The sequence below is a fragment of the Alligator sinensis genome, unplaced genomic scaffold (genome assembly GCF_000455745.1).
Source record: "Alligator sinensis unplaced genomic scaffold, ASM45574v1 scaffold879_1, whole genome shotgun sequence".
NCBI classification, from domain to species: Eukaryota; Metazoa; Chordata; order Crocodylia; family Alligatoridae; genus Alligator; species Alligator sinensis.
The window spans coordinates 1,669,709-1,687,068 of record NW_005842250.1 but is presented as its reverse complement, the minus strand read 5'-3'; the positions used below and the strand labels follow the sequence as shown (position 1 = coordinate 1,687,068).

General features: G+C 46.9%; 1 long non-coding RNA gene across 2 annotated transcripts in view; it reads left to right on the top strand.

The window, feature by feature from the left end:
- The window catches only part of LOC112550913, an 18,213-nt gene extending 3,818 nt beyond the window's left edge, over positions 1-14,395 (top strand). For both annotated transcript variants that reach the window (XR_003094985.1, XR_003094984.1), the window contains exon 3: positions 14,336-14,395. This is a non-coding gene — a long non-coding RNA (uncharacterized LOC112550913). The remainder of the gene's footprint in view (positions 1-14,335) is intronic.
- The last annotated feature ends 2,965 nt before the right edge of the window (positions 14,396-17,360 follow it).

Below are 17,360 nucleotides of genomic sequence, written 5' to 3'. Positions count from 1 at the left end.
AAAGAGCTGGAAGGCATGGTAAAAGGGGCACTGTAGAGGGGATTTTGTAGACTTCAGTCACTTGAAGAGGTGGATCAGTTTTTTCCCTTAAGTATCAGTTCTACAAGTCTAAATGAGCTCTAGAGCTCATTGTTTTTAGAGCTTAGAGAGAACAGTGTAATGAGAGACCTTGGGTGCTCCAGTCACATCTTGTCCCCAATCCAAGTTAAAGCAACTGTAGCTAATGTGGATGGGGTGATGACAGACTGGCAGGACAATCGCACCTTCTTCCCTTCCTTTGGAAGGGAGCAGGAGCAAGAGCCAACATGAGAAAAGGAAACGGGGCTCGAGTAACAGAAGTTGGTCTCTTGGCTCAAAGTGGAGTAGATTTTAAAGACCTGTCATTTCTGATACCAACACAAGCCTCCTGAATCCAGACATACACAACCACAACATGCCTAACCTTGGATTCATGGATCTGTGCAGCTTAAAGACAGGAGGGACCATTGCAATCATTTCACCTGATCCACTGCCTAACCCAGGGTGGAGACTCTCAACAGCAAATCCTGCATCCAGGCCAGAACCAGCAGGTCACTTAGAGAGCTTCTTTCAAAGAGGCATTTGATCTTGATCTAAATGTCATAAGTAGAGCCTGGTTTAAACTGCAGGCCCAGCTTGCAGCATGGCGGCTTGGAGTTCCGTCTGCACACCCCTCCACTGCTGATTGTCAGAGGGGTCCCACCAGCCCCACCACTTCCCCCTTGCTCCTGATAGCTGGGTGGCGAAAACCGCAGTTTTAAATATGCCACAGTTTTTGCCTCCTGCTGCTTGCTGCTGACCAGATGGAAGGCAAAAACTGGGGCATATTGAAAACCACGGTTTTGGCCTCCTGGCCATCAGGAGTGAGCGGCGGGGCCAATGGGGTCCCTCTGCCAATCAGTAGCAGAGAACGTGTGAGGTGAACTCCAAGATTAAAGGAGTCGCTGCACTGTGAGCTGGGTCTGTGATTTAAACCAAGCCCTAGTCCTAAGTGATAGAGAAAACACCACTTCCCCAGGTCTGTGTTTTCAATGGTTAATTTTCCTCTTTGTGAAAAATCTGCACCCTACTTGCCTGAATACATTGTATTTGTCTTCCAGCCACTCGTTCTATTGTGGCTTTGGGCAGAAATTTCTTCCCATTTGCATGTCTAAGTGGCAGATGTCTAGTCACTTACCCAGGTGTTTTGGCCCTGGATTTATGCAGTAGATGCTTACGTGTGTACAGTAAGGTCTATACACTGTCTGGGTACATGCTCATGTACCTGAGCCTAAGTTCTGGAAAAATGATGGGAGGTTGTCGAGTGGCTCAGGCACTCATCAGGGAGCTGGAGACCTGGGTTCTAGCCCGTGTCAGGTGGCTTGGACCTGCATCTCTCCAGCTTCCTAGCACAAACCACAAGATCATGAGCTATGCATCACAAAAAGCCCTTTCTTGCATGCCTTTTGAGGCTGTGCCACTGTGTTCTGCCTGTACTAGTCATTGGGTAAAATGGAAGGAGAGGAATGCAGTGGGGAAGCCTCAAACCACTGGGGACATGTTAAAAATCAAGGCCTGTTCTTTTCCAGGCCAGTGTCCATTTCACTGAGCCACATACCTTCCACCTGCTCTTGTCCTCTTGGCTGTATATCTCCTTCTCATGGCTGGTAAGGAGTCCAGCTTCAAAAAAGCTGCCAGAATGGGTACTAGGGGGATACCCAACCTGTGACATGGTGCTTAGGCCACTGTGCTAGGCAGTCAAAGTAAATTCAGATTCAAGCCCTCTATAAGTGAGTTAGGCCTAGAACTTGGGTCTTTTACTGCCTGGTCAAGTGACCTAACCACTCAGCTGTGGGGACTAAGACACAGGAGTGCATTTTCCTCCTCCTTTGGAATCTAACACCTGCTAGACACAGGTTTCTGGCTGGCTTTGTTTTTGTGATTTAAATGCAGGTGCATGTCCAAAACAGGCACAACTGTGTCTGTGCCAAATTAATGCTTAGCCTACTATACTTGCTCAGTCTACCTTTACATGCCCATATTCCAAGGGAAATAGAATTACTACCTGTGCATACGTGCCAAAGATGCCACTTATATGGCTAGAGTGCTGCCATTTCAGTGCATAAAGGAAATCAGAATTCTGCCCTTTGTATGCAGAAGTGCAGGGGCCTTTAGCATCTACTGCCTTCTCTGTATGTTAGCTAGAATCTGAGCATCTGGTTCAGCCAGGCTGTTGCCAGGCCATAACAAGGATGGAGCTGGTGGATTTCTGTTGTTTGCAACCCTTGGTGAGCTGGGGACTGATAAGGTCCTCATCACAGATATCTAAGAACCTGCTCTAATCTACCTCATAGTCTTGTCCATCTTAAGGGGTGTTGCATATGATACCTAATGGCAGTATGTTAAATACCAGCATTGTTAATATTCCTCTATAGATCAGAGCTCACAAGAAAGAAGATAGCCAGTAACCAGTAGCTGTCACTGCCTCCTGATTATGGAAAGGAGGACATGGACTGAGACAATTTGTAGGGTATAATGGTGTTGCTCTATGGAGAATGGTGTGAGTTATATTTTCCTAATCTGACACAGTGGAAAATGGGGGAGAACAGTTTTGCTGGAAACTGTTTTGCTGTGATGGGTGCTGCCAAGTTTCTGCTGTGTAATAAACAACTGTGATGCAGGAGCATGCATGAAAAATACAACAGAGATAAAAATAGGACCTTGAGCTCCTTAGGTGTTCTCCAGTGTGTAGAGGGCCTTGGGGGATAAACAGGAAGGAAGGACTGCTCCTGCAGGAAGGATATAACAACATGGCTGGTATTGTGACAAACCATATGCAGCCTCAAAGAATAGAAGGGGAGGAGGGAACTGTCCCACACAGCCATGACAAGCTGGGTCTAATCCCAAGCCTGGTGAAGTCAATGGAAAGAGCCTTCTGACTGCATTGGGCTTTGGAGCATTCAGCCCTTTAGCCTATTGATGCAGAGACACCTGGACCTTCCTGACACCCATTCAAACCCCTGAATGCCTGCAAAGAGCAGACTTTTTACACCCAGATGTGCTGCGTTTCTACGGGGACAAATAGCAGCAGGTCATATTTGGGTCGCTGCTAGCTGTCTCTAGGGAATGCTCCTGCATGTGTGATCTGGTGCATGGCAAATTGCCTTGGGTGGAGTTGGGGAGGCTGGGGCAGCGCTTGGGGTCCTGGCAGCTTCCTGTGGCTGCTGTAGCAGTGATTTGGGCACATGAAACTTGGCCAGCAACTGGAGTATGGCTCCAGTTTCGGGTGGCCCACGCTGCAGCCACATGCAGCACGCTGCAGCCACATGCAGCACGCTGCTTTTTTTCCCTGTCTTTTTTTTAGATACTGGGATTTCCTGGTATCTAGTTTTGCCACTGTGCTGCACATATGCAGTGCAGTGAACCAATTCATGTGTGTCATGTGTGTTTGCCAGCACCTCAAAAGCCTTTGAGGCACTGCAGAGTGCTAAGTTCATATTTGTGGTGGCTTGGCCCTATTTTCCAAGGGCTCCCATTACCAGTGTGATGGTGCTCCCTGATGGCAAGACATGTAAATACCTCTGCCACAACAGTGTAGCCTGAGCTGTCCCCATGCCAGAATAGGGGCCCAGTGAAACTGCTTCTAAAGGTCTGAGAACAGGGCAGAAGAATCCAGCCTCCCCCTTAAACCAAACAAACTGCCAAGTTTCATGGCTGGGGAGAAGAGCTTGGTACGGGGATGTGAGAAGGCTCTAGGGTCTCAGAAAGCACTGGGTAAATTAAACAAAAAAACACTTTAAAAATGTCTAATGGTGTTAAACTCAGTCTCCGAACTTTTGGGACCTAAGTTCTGGTTCTTGGTCCATGGGCAATACTGCTCCTGGCCATGGCGCTGACAGCTTAGCAGTTAGACCCCATCATTTACCCTGTCATGGCAGTTTTGAGGGCAGCTTCTTCCTTAGACTGATCAGACCTCAGGTCTCAGAGGGGTATCATTTCTGGTCCAGCATCTTTTGTCACCTTCCCTTAAATGCTTTTTAGAAGTTTGGTCCCTTTTTCTTAGCCCTCACCCTATTGTTTTACTTCTCTATCTCCTGTTCTGACCACACAGACTCTGGTACAGCCTAAATACCCAGTAAGGACCAAATATATTTATTTATTAGATTTATATCCTACCCTAGCCAAAAAAAGGCTCAGAGAGGTGCAAAGGTGGTGACCCAGCTCCTCAAGATATTTTATCTCTGGGTCTGGGTGTACCTGTCCCCAGCACCAGCCAGGGAGAGGGCAAGAAGGGCTTCTAAGGTCCTAGGCCACCCTGGCACTGGTAAGATGGTAGAGGAATCCCACCTTCATTTTAAGCAAAGTATGTTACTAGTTGTCACGATGTGGAGAAGAGCTCAACCCTGGGATGTGAGGGTGCTTGAGAGGCTCAGGAAACACAAGGCAAATTAAATGCACACATTTAGTCTCTTTTAAAATTTTTTTTTTTTTTTTACCCAGTGTCATTATTTTTGGAGTGTCTTAGGGACTATCAGCCAGGGCCAGAACAGTTGGTAATTCACAACCAAGCCCTGAATGCAAAATCATCAAACAATCACACCCACCTCTCATCACTGAAATCCTATCTACTTCTAAAAAGACAAGGTGCATTGTTCTGTTGATAGGGTGGAGTGGGAGGGGTGTGGGAAACCGGCCATGCAAAGTGCTCTGAGACACAGTTGCTGCAAGGGCTAGGCTGAGTGCTGGGCAAAGGCACCTGCCCTGTTGTTTTGCATGAGCCTAGTGCTTTTGGGATGGTACATTGGCCACATCCAGACAAGTGCGCACATGTGTTTCCCCATGGACAAATAGCAGTGGCACATAGTTGTCCTGCTGTTATTTGTCCCTGGTGAGTGTCCCTGCACACATGCTCTAGCATGTGGCAGATTGCCCCAGGTGGGGTAGGGGAAGCTGAGCTAGCACTTGGGCTGGCCCCAGCAGCCTTACCTGGGATCATGGGGGCCTCCTGGAGCTGCAGTGGCAGTGATCTGGGTGCACAGAGCCTGGCCAGCAGCCAGAGTGTGGTTCTGGCTGGCCAGGCTCCATTTTTGGGCAGCATATGCTGCAGCCATGTGCAGTGTCTTGCTTTTTTTTTTAGATATCTGTATTTCCTGGTATCTAATTTTGACTCTGTGCTGCAAATATGCAGCATGGAAAATCTTTTCACATGTGCCACGTGTGTTTTGCATGCCTTTGAGGTGCCACAAAGTGCATGTGCATGCTCATCTGAATGTGCCCAGTGAGGAGTAAATGCAGTTGCAATGTGGAAAGTGGAGAAACTCTTTTATGCAGACAGGCCTTCCCTTAGCAGAAACTGTGGAGACAATGCAGTAGGAACTGTGAAACATTATGGGCTTAAGATAAGAGGTGAAAAATACAAAGCAAGTTTCTGTAGGTCTTCTGCTTTGTAGATACCATGCAGATGACTGAATTCAAGAACCTCCTAAGTGGATACAGCCCAGGGCTCTGTCACATCCAGTCCCCAGCAGCCACTGTGTTTGTCACAGAAAAAAATAAAATCACCCCTGTCTTCCTGGCCAGCTGAACAGTCTGGTGCCATAGGACGGAGAAGCTGACAAGGATCATCTCTCAAGTTGATTTATAACACCTGACCATAACTGTCACTGCACCCCCAACTTGCGGCTATTTTGATTGTACACAGAAGGTTCCACATCATGGGTGCTCCATACCTAGGAGCCTCATGTGAGACACCTGAGGTTTGCTTTGGATTTTCAGAAGTGCTGAGCACCCCCAATACGAACTGAATCCTGTGCTCACCTGGGCCCAGGGTGTCTTAATGCAGTCAACTGAAATCATGGACACTTCACATTACTGAAGTGTCTTACCCTAAAGAGGTCCCATGCCTCCCCTTCCTCCCACGTGCTTAGAGCACAGGAATGTTGTTTTGAGATACTGTTAGTTTTTACAGCATAAACTGCCTTGCTTCTGTGAACAAAAGCTATCTGTCCAGTTTACACGGTGTCTAATCCCCCATCAATTCGCCTGCTTTGGAAGCCACATAATCCTGTGTGGATGCATCCATATTTTGCATTGTGTCTCCTGCTTTGGGCAGTCCTCCAACTACATTGCTTCACATCTGGATCAGCCTGCTTATGGGTAGGTATACAGCATGAGGACACCTGAGCTCATTCTGAATGAGCTAGCTCAGGGTACTGCAAACAGTGGAGCAATTCCACCTACGCTTAAATCTCCTGTGAGCTCAGGTACCTCTATGTGAGGGTCGGGCAAAATGTGGCCCACGGGCCAGATGCGACCCGCCAGGCCATTCTATCTGGCCTGTGGGGCCCCTAAAAATTTTAGATAATTAATATTAATCTGCCCTGGGCTGCCTGTCATGCAGCCCTCCATGGCTTGCCAAAACTCAGTAAGCGGCCCTCTGCCCGAAATAATTGCCTGCCCCTGCTCTACATGATGCTGCCCTGTTGTTTGTGCTCTCTGGACCCTCCACTGCTTCATGGTTATCTTACCCAGGTGTCACCTTCCTTTTAAATGCCAATACACCCAGGTGGGCCATTCTGTGACTCAGGCTCATAAAACATTTATATATCTGAAGTCTTTTCTACTAGGCAGGCCCCATATTTTTGCATGATCCAGCCAGAGGTCCCGGCATTTCTTGCCCTCTGGGGACAGGACCATACTCAGAGCCATCTCTCCAATGATTGCTGGAATGCAAAGTCTTTTCAGAAAGCTACTGTAGAATATACAGGTGAGGAGACAGATGCATCTGGGATATAGCCCAGTGCTACAGCAAAGCCTGGAGCTCTGCCAGAATTACAAAATGTTAGTTGCTCTCCGGTGCATGTGCTTGCTCAGAGAAGCTGGACTAGAGTTTGGCCATGACAGGCCACCCCAGAACCCTGGTATATGCTGGAGTCTTTACCCATCTCAGGAAGGATTCAATCCTCATCTAGACTCCAAGCGTTCAGTACCCAAGCCTTGGATTTTATCTTTGGACATCTTGGTGTCCATGATGGACTAAGAACTAAGAAGCAATGAATAATTGTGTTTGTTTCTATCCTATATGTACCCTATGCTCAATATGTTCAGAACTGTACATGAAGAGAAACCAAGAAGGGAGAAACACAAAACATTAGTAATGTGAAAGGTGAAAAAGTCTGAAACAGCTACCTCCAAATTTCATAAATAGTAAAAAGTCTTAGCTTTAAAAATGGCTGAGCTGAATTTGCTTCAAAATCTGGAAGAAAATTCCACTCTAGTCCAAGAGAGAACTTGGGAAGGCCAAGAGGTCATCTCTGTGGAAAACTAAAGGGAGAGTGAAAGTAGCACTCATAAGGGAATGGGGTGAAACCTGAACTACAGAGAACTGCTTGCGTCTCAATAATGATATAATAGAGAGCACTTTGCAAAGGACATCTTACCCTGCAAGAGCCGGCCCTTGCCACTCCCTCCAAAGAACCTTCCTACTTTGTTTTGGGCATAGCACTGACATTCACTTCCACCCTTCCCTGAGGTTAATTACTGTGTGGTCAAAGGTTACAAAAGAGAGGGAGAGGGAGAGAGATTGTACAGGCTTAAAAGCTGCGTTTAACTCTGTTTTCTGTAGCTTTCACTTGTCAAATGAGTCTCTGGAAGATAAGCGCTCTAAGTGTATCAGCTTGGCTTTGTAAAGATAAGGAGGCTTCTCCTTTAACTGGGAGGCTGTTACTTCCTACCGCTCCCAGGCAGCTGCCCTGCTCCAGTCTTGCCTCTGTCCCCAGTGCCTCGCAGCTGACACAGGTCATCCCAGCTCGGGACCGGCAGCTCAGAGCAATAAAGCAACAGTGGGACAGCAGCGGTGCTTGGCAGTGGTGTCTTTTGTCCGGCACACAGTGCAGTCAGGGGCCATGGCACAAACAGGCCCTGGCTTGCAGCACAGCTCAGGCCAGCCCCCCGGAAAGAACCTGGCACTGCCCTGGCCCCAGCCCGCAGCAGCAGCTGGCCCAGCTGGCTTGCAGCTCCAGGGGCATGCGTCCCCATGCCCTCCAGGGGTGCATGCCCCATCCCTCCCCGTTCTCTGCCCATGCAGGGCCTGCCCCTGCTCCAGCTGCACTCCCTCTCCCACCAGGAAGGAGCAGGGGCTGTGGGGAGTGGGGGACAAGCGGAGGCCTGGGGGGCATGTGCCCCCCAGGCCTCCGCTTGTCCCATCACCTAGCCTGGCCAGGGCCGCACTCACCACAGCCCCTGCTCCTGCCTATGCCTGGCTCCCTCCCTCCCGGTTGGAGCTTCAATCTGCCCTCCCCTCGACCACCCCTTCCCCCAAAGACTTACTTGCTGGGGAGGCATGCCCCCTAATAATTTTTTCTCCCAGGATTTGTAGAGACATTGACAGTCTTGATGGCCACCTCCTAGTTTACTGGAATTGGAACTTGAGCTGGGCTTTTCATAGTATCATTAGGGTAGGAAGGGATGTAACAGATCATCAGGTCCGACCCCCTGCCCCAGGCAGGAATGGGTCCTGGGATCATAACACCCCAGCCAAATATCTGTCTAGCCTCCTCTTGAAGACCCCCAAGGTAGGAGAGCACCACCTTCCTTGGGAGCCCATTCCAGAGCCTGGCAGCTCTAACTGTAAAGTAATGTCTCCTGATGTCCAGCCTGAACCTTCTCTCTAACAATTTGTGACTGTTATTCCTAGTAACCCCTGGCTTTCCCCTTGTCCCATGGCTAGGAGGAAGCTCCAGAGCTGCTTCTGCCTGCCCTAGCCAGGTTGCACAGGGACTGGGCTTAACTGAGGATGGGGACAGCAGCATTAGCATGGGGGGAGAGTACTTTCTCCTTCCCTTCCTGGTCTTCTGTAATGGGTGTGGAGAGGGGGAACCTCCCTGCATCTCTGCTGTCACTGTCTCCAGCTGAGTCAGAAGTTGGGCAAAAGCTGCTCTGGAGCTTTTCCCTTCCCCTAGGACAGCAGGGAAAGCAGTGGCAGGAAGGGAAGAGGGGGAAAGGAAAGGGAGGGGAAGGGACACAAAGGGGAAGGGGATTTTCACCTTCTTTAGAGACTTTAAAAAGTTCCTGGAGGCTCTTGCAGTGCCCACAAGAGTGTGGGGAAGGAAGTTGGGAGCAGGTAGTCCAGCCATACCTGCAGTGCAGAGTACTGCTCCCACAGCCCCTTTTAGGAAATCCTGGATCGACCTCTGCAACTAAAGCTTTGGCTAAACACCCACAAGCTGATAACTATACAGATAGTCATGGCTCCAGCTAACTGCATGGCAGCTCCATCCATAAATGCTCACAACACGCAGACCCACAAGGTTGTGCACCCCAGTACTCCTGGTTCAACAAGCCTCCATATCTGGTCCACTGCTGCTCAGTTCAGTAATAACAGTGCTGTCGGCCTGGTCACTGCCCTTCAGGGAGACTCTGCTGCTGACAGCTCTGGCAGGTGTCCCTTTGCACTGGTAGGGCAGCTGACAGAGGACTGGTGGGGGCATACATCTGGCCTGTGCTCGTGTCCCTGGCCTCCTAGAAACAGGATTGATTCCTGGTGTCTCTGGCCCTCCCTGCTGGGTTGACAGCAGTTTTTGGGTCCATGCCCTTTTCAGTTACAACATTCAAGCTTGCTCACTCAGCCACTTTTCCCCAGCATCCTCCAGCAAAGGAAGTCAGCCAGTCAGCCACATGCCTTGCACAATGCAGTGGCAGCGATTCCCTTTCAGCAGGCACACGTCAGGGGTTGCTGGAATGTTGCTTCCCCACACCCAAGCCTCAAGAAGACATTTGCCTGCACTCAGACACGTTCTGTCAGTGCCACGCCTCCCAGGCATGCGATGAGTAATAATTATGCTCACCACATTAGCCAGCTGGTAGGGCTGTGCAAATTTCACTGTCTGTTTCATTTTGACAGTTTCGACTTGAAAAATCTTGAAACTGTGAAACTGAAACAAAATGAAAGGCTTCGAAACAGCCTCAAAACGAAACAAGGGCAGTTGAAACGTTTCAAAAGTTTAACTTTCTAAATGTTTTGAGTTTCGAAGCTGGGCTTGCTTGCAGCTAAAGAGAAACTAAGGAGAGGGAGGGGGAAGAGGGGGAAAGGACTGCCCTGATATTGACGTGTAGCTGGCCAGTGACTGTGATCCTTCCCTGAGGTCCATTTCAATCCCAGTGCTCTGGAGATGGGACAGAAAAACAGCACAAAAAGCATTGTTTGAACTAAGCTTTCTCTGTGCCTTCACACTTAAAAGTGACACAAGATTTGCTCTGAACAGTTTGAGGTCCAGTTTCCCAGAAACCCCTGCACCTATCTCCTTGAAACTTGGCAGGCTTCATGGCCTCAGAAGGGGATACCATCCCTACAAATTTAATCTGAAACAGGCAAGAAATAACAAAGTTATAGGCAGTTTCGTGCTTCCCCATTATAGCCTATGGGCGAAATGTTGAAACAGCTTTGAAACAGTGATGCAGTTTCAACAAAATGGAACAGTGCTTTCAAAATTAAACAAAACTCAAATGAAACACTGTCCCATCGAAACAGCAAAATGGAAGTCGAAACGAAACAGTGCTGTTTCGTACAAACCCTACCAGCTAGCACTGACACACAGCCAGCCTGCACAGTGTGGCTTGGAGCCCCATACATGAGACAGGCACTGCAGCTGCCCATATAGCATCTGTCTTGGCTGCTGTTGTGGTGGGAGTGTTTTGCTCTTTGCCCACAGCTTCCTGGGGATCCCTGTCTATGGAACTGGCATGGAAAAGACTCAAGAAAAAAGAGAAAAGGTGACTCCCCCTCCTGCCAGGTTTCCTTTTCCAGGGCAGAGTTCTTTCGTGCCCCATAGTGTACTACAAAACACCTCAGAAGCACACTGTGGCTTCCTGGATGCTTTCATCCCTAACAGTGGTTCGCCCTCGCCAACTATGCAGCGTGGGAGGCAGTGGGCCTGGTGCTGCACTGAGGAGCACACTGCTTCCATCTGGTGCACAGCTGGCTGGCTGGCTGCTCTGCCCAGCCTTCAGTGCCTGCCGGGCTGCACAGCTGGAGCTTCTGAGGCAAAAGTTTTGTTATCGCACCACCAAAGCTGCCATCATCCAGTAAGTCTCACACGGGCAAGGCTGGGTCAGAGCAACTACACAGATCAAAAACTGTGGATCATTGCCTGTGGAGGCATTTTGAACTCCAGATCAAAATGCCTCCATAGGAAACCTCTTCAATATTGAGCCAGTGCTCCCTGCCCCACAGAGGTTGCACCCTGGCCCTGCAGGGCTGGGAGGCAAGTGGCATGTGTGAATCCCCTACTCTTCTGGGAGGCTACACACTAGGGCAGGGGTGTCAAAATTGCCTTGTTCCTCAGGCCAGATCTAGACACATGGGCTCCTTGTGGGCTGGATCTGGACTGGGGCACATGGAAGCTGCTGTGGTGGCAGCAACTCCGGCTCTGAACCAGAGCACATGGTGGCAGCTCCAGCTCCCACCACATGCCTCATACCAGAGCTGGAGCTGCCACCACTATGTGCCACCTGTCACGACTACAGCTCCAATTCTGGCATGAGCAGAGAGCACAGCAAGAGTAAGCAACTGAGGAGGTAGAGCTGCATCAGTGGAAACTAGCAAAGCAGTCAGAGGGCACAGTAAAACAGTAGACTATTTTACTGTGCATTGAAGTGTCATGTAAAAAATGGTGACATTACACTAATGCAGTAAAATAGTCTATTGTGCATTAAGCACCACTAAAAAACAGTATGCAAATGCACTACTGCACATTAGCACAGCCTAATACCCATTAATTTAGTACCTCACATTGGAGATGCTAAATTGAATGTGTATTGTTTGCCCTCCTGTTGATGGTTGCAGATTGCCAGTCTGCAGCATGCCATTTCCCCCAGCCATGCTAACAGTATAGCGAACCAGGTAGAGCGGCTCTGTGGGCTAGATCTGGCTCCAGGTCCCATACTTGAAACCACTGCACTAAGGGCAGCTTCATGGCTCTTCGAGGGCAGAGCAGCCTGCTAATTGGAATAGGATGCTCCTCCCCACTGGGGGAGATGCTGTCCAGCTTGCCCAACTTTGCAGCACCTAGGGGCACTGAGGCAGGAGGAGGATGGAACAGTTGAGGGACAAGAGGCTTCCTGAAGCCCAAGGGAAAATCCATAGAGTCAGACTCCCACCTCCCTGCCCCTTGCCTCTACCTCCTGCTCTTCTCCCCTTTTAGATACAAATATACACACTCACTCTGTCTCTCTGTCTCTCTCTCTCTCTCTCTTTCCGCTCTTCCTTTCCCTTTTTACCCTCTCCAGTCAGCCAGTCAGTCCTGAGGCCACACTGATTGTTGGGGCATCTTTGATGTAGCTATAACTTTCCTCCATTCTTCCCAGTCTTGTACAGTCAGTTTTAATCCCATCCAGTCTTGATATTGGTGGTCCAGTTCATCCTAGGTCTTTGTCTTCTTCTTCATCATCTTCTTGCACTGTCAGTGGTTTACCCTGCCACTGGTACCATGTAGCCCAGTGCAACCTGTCTCATAGTTGGATTGCCGGCAACTAAACCGCCATCCCCACCTGGTCTGCCAGGTGAGAAGCATGTATTGAGACACAGCAGGACTAAAAACAAAACCTGCCAAAGGACAGATAAGCTCACAAGAGCCAACAGCCATCTGCACCCGGAGAGGAGATGGGCACCGCCAGGTTATTTCTGCCCAAAGTATCACCAATAATGCAAAGCCAATCAACTAACCTCCTCTCCAATAGCTACTCAAAATATTTTGTAGAAGGAGAAGCAAAATGAACGTTGGCTAGCGTCCAATAGTCATTCCAATAAGAAGGAATAGAAATTTCATACTTAAATTAGATTTGTTAAAAGTCAAGCCATTGTCTCTGGTTCAGCTGCATGCCCAAATATATAAAGATATCATTTGTGACATACTTAATTCTGGTCATTTGAACACCATCACAGACATAAATAATAACAACAGTTGCTCCTTTGGGTTTCTTTGTGACGCAGCATCTAGATTCTGTGATGTTCAGAAAGGATGTTATAGTGAGAGCAGGTTGGAAACATTTTGATACATGTCTTTTGAAAATCTTGATGGGTCAAAACTAGATCTTTTTGCATAAATGCATCTGTGTCAATCAGAGATGTGGGGCAGAAAATTTTCAGTGCTTAATTTTTCTGTGGGAAATTTTCCATTTCTAAAAATTAATTGTTTCATAAAATTTATTAGTAACAATGAATGGATGCCAATACAATACAATACAATACAATACAATACAATATTAGGCAAGCTTGGCAGTTTCAAAGTTTTAATTAAAGTTTTTCAGGTGATTATCCCTAGGAAGTGTGAGAGAGAGTACATATATGTTTTATTGATTTGTAAACAGGAGGGTAAATACAGTCACATAATAACCCAAACCAAAAATCAAGTTATAAATTCACCTAATTCACTGTGCAGGTTAAATCAAAATCAAAGCTAAAGTTCTTATTTCATCTAAGACTGCAAGAGAAACCAAAACCAAAACTAAAACTGTGATTAATTTTCATTTCACTTTCAGTTCAGCAAACACACAGAGCAGTGTCTCAGTTCTTTCCTTGAGTTGGGGAAGTTGGAAGTGTTTGCATACAGTCTGTTAGTCTTTTAGTGCTTCTGGTTTGAAGCAGTCATAATAATGCCTAATTAGAAAAAAAACTAGTGTGGGGCATCATTATAGTTCAAGCCACTGAATGAAGGAAGAAAGTTGGTAGATGTAAATATTGTATTCTAACAACATAACAAGAATGGAGAAACATTTAATAACATGTAGAAACTGTCCTGAAAGAGTGCAAGCCATATACAAAAAGCTAACACAACAAAGTGGTAGAAGAACATCATCTGAGAAAAGTCTACTTCAGGAATCCTATGTAAGTATACAAATTAATATGTTAAACAACACACACTATAGACTAGCATTTACATTGTTTTAAAACATTATAATTTTAAAAGTTGTTAATGCAACTCGACTATTATTTATTTATTTATTTATGTAAAATATTTGTATCCTGCTTTTCTGCTTGCACTAAGCACCCAAAGTGGTTTAGGCTTAACAATATATATATATTTTTAAATTACATAATTAGATAAATAGTTAACTATTTCAACCCAGCAGAGTGAGCTTAGTCCTCTGGCCAGTGGCAGAGGCCAGATTATACTTCCCTTTGGCTCTGCAGTCCCAGGGCAACTGAGCAGCAAGTTCAGCAGCAGGTGTTCTTTTTGGCAGGGAGGGAGGAAGCAAGCTCCCTGTCACTTCTCCTTCTTCTGATGGATGAGGCCAGGCTAGAATAGGCTAAAATAAAAATATTTTCCCCTTTCTGTTGCAGGAACTTGGTAGCTCAAGTGAAATAGCAGATTTGCAAAAAATGGAAAATGAAAATGTTGAGCTGCCAGGTCTGGGGGAAAAAGAAGCAGGATCTTCACTTTCAAGATCACTGTCACCAGATATGTGATCCACCATGAGTAGCTGTTCAAGACAGTCAAGCTTTTTATCAAGCTTTGGGGACAAAATGTCAAAAGAAGATCAAGAAAAATCAGATGAGAGATTAGCTTGAGCTACATTTGCAAGTGGTACACCTTTTTCCGTAACTGAAAATCAGTACTGGAAGGAACATTACAAAGTAATTGGCCCATCATATAAGTTACTGTCACATTATAGCTCATTATTTCTTAGACAGAGTATGACAGAGTTCAAACAATGGTTATTCAAAAGATTGGTCAAGCAGAATCGCTGACTTTGATGTCAGATGGATGAACTGATATACAGTAAAAGCTCTGTTATTTGGCATCCCCCGCAAATCGGGGGATGCCAGATAACAAAATATGCCGGTTAATTGAGCGGCCCAAACAGGTGTTCTTGCCTGTTCGGGTGACTGCTTCTCCTGCTGCCTCGCCTGCGGCATCTCCAACCCTCCTGCAGGCCTTGTGGGCCCCGCGGGACAGAAGGCAGGCCCTGCGCATCTTGTTATACCCCCGGGCTATGGGGGCTCAGAGAAACTGGAAGTGCCACGGTGGGAACTTCCCGTTTTACTTTACCTTAGAAGCCGGCATGCCAGTTAACGGAGCACCTGAACCAATATTCCTGGAAGCAATTGCTACCAAATCTCGTCATACAGGTGAATACATAGCCAAATTACTGAGTGAAGAGATTGAAAGTGCAGGTCTCTCCAGGATACAAGCCCTTGTAACTGATATTGTGAGTAACATGAAAGCTGCATGGCAAATATTAAAGGCAAAGTATCCTCATTTAATAGTACTTGGCTGTCTTGCTCATGGGTTGAATCTTCTGGCAAAGGACATAGTAAGTATGAATACAATGAAGACAACATTGGCAAGCTGCAAAGCAATTGTGAAGGTATTCAACAATCATCATGTTGCTAATCAGACTTTGAAGAAATTACAGAAAGAAAAGCAGGGGAAGGAAAGTGCACTTTCATTTTCAGGAGAGACTAGATGGGGCTTGGCTACAAAGTGTTTACATAGTTTGCTGTGCACAAAGAACTGTTTGTACTGTGCTTCCGTAGATGACAGTATCCCAGATTATTCCCGTGAACATTTGGAAGCAGATTCTCAACAATGATGTGTTCTGGGTTCGAGTTCAGGGAGCATTCAGTTTGCTACTACCAGTCTAAGTGGCTATCAAGAAACTTGAAGGAGGTACACCAAGCTTTTCAAATATTCCAGAGATATTCAGACAACTGAATAAAAATCTAATTGAGCTTGCTTTCTTCACCTCTACCCAAAAAAGAAGTAAAACAAATGTTTACTAAGAGATCTGAGTTTTGCTCTCATCCAGTTCATCTGGCAGCAAACCTTTTCGATCCTCAACACAAAGGACAACATTTATCAGAAGATGAATTATCTACTGCTCTCAGTACAATTATGGAAGTAGCTAAGAATGTCCCCAACATCGACAAAATAGCCATGATGATAGACATTGCCAAGTACCGTGCAAAAGAAAAACTTTGGAGCAAAGAGATCATTTGGCAGGCAGCAGAGAATATGTCTCCTCTCACATGGTGGAAGGGATATTGTAACACCCGACTGTTGTCCAGGATTGCTCTAAGGATTCTAAGCATTCCACCAACACAGCTTCTTGTAAACAGAACTGGAAAGCTTTCAGCTCAATCAAGACAAAAAAGAGGAATAGACTAACAAATAAACGCATCGCTAAGCTTATTTCTATTTCTCAAAATCTCTTGCTTCTAGAGAATCAGTCAGAAGCACAATTAGTAAAGAAGATGCAGTGTGATGATAAGTTGCCCTTGCCCATAGACTCATTGGTAAAACCATCCTTTAGCAAAAGAGAATGTGGTTCAAGTAGTTCTGAATCAGATTTGCCTCAATCTGATTCTGAAATGGAAATAGTAAGTAGTGCAAGTGATTCTACAGATAGTGACAATGAAACTGGAGGTGCTGCAATGACCTCAGTGAGTGGCTCAGTGTCTCCCTGCCATCACAGGTGGAACTGCTTGTAGATCTTTTCTTGGGATGAGGCTGCCTTCTAGTTTCTCAGTGGGCATGTCTACATGTGCATTTACTGTGCAGTAAGTGGCTTTTAGGCCAGCATCTACACGTGCAGGCATTACAGCACAGTAAATGCAAGTGGTCAGTGGAAACAGCCCTGGGGCACACACTGGTCTATGAAGCAGCAGCAGGAGCCAAGCTCAACATGAGTAAGAGCACCTGTCTGGCCGTGGGTGAGCTTGAGGACCTGGAATCCTTGGGGGTCTCTGTCCCCTGCAAAGGAAGGCCTACAGGTGATTTGCATGGGAATGCAGGTCCACGGGTGCATGTGCTATAATGAGTTTATGGGTTTGTTGGGTGAGTTAAGGTATGGGAAGAAAAGTGTACTAGAAGGTGTATATATATAACTTATATCTACATATATATATATATATAAAGACATATATTTTTACAAAAAAAGAAGTGTGCCTGGGGTTGGCCACCTCGGCTCCATTCTGTGTTCTGCTAAGGAGTTTCTTATTAATCCAGTTTTACTGATATAGAGACTTCTCTAGCATCCTTCCCCACTCAGTAACTCCCTCCCCAATTCTAGCCCACTCTCCATCCCTTTTTGTGAGGGGGGTTAGGGATTTTCTTCTCCCCATGTTGGGGTCACAAATCTTGAAGAACTGATGTTGGTGACAAACCCTGGCCAAACCTATCCAACTCTGGATGGTTTTGTGACAGCTTGCTGCTGTCTGCATCCTGCTGTCTCCTTGTTGGAGTGAGTTATGCTGGGAACACTCTTGCATCTCACAATGCCAGAGAGGTCTCTTGCCTGAGTTCACCACTCAGAGAGTGGCTGCATGGGCCAGATCCCCAGAGTGCTCACTCAGCCTCAGTCCA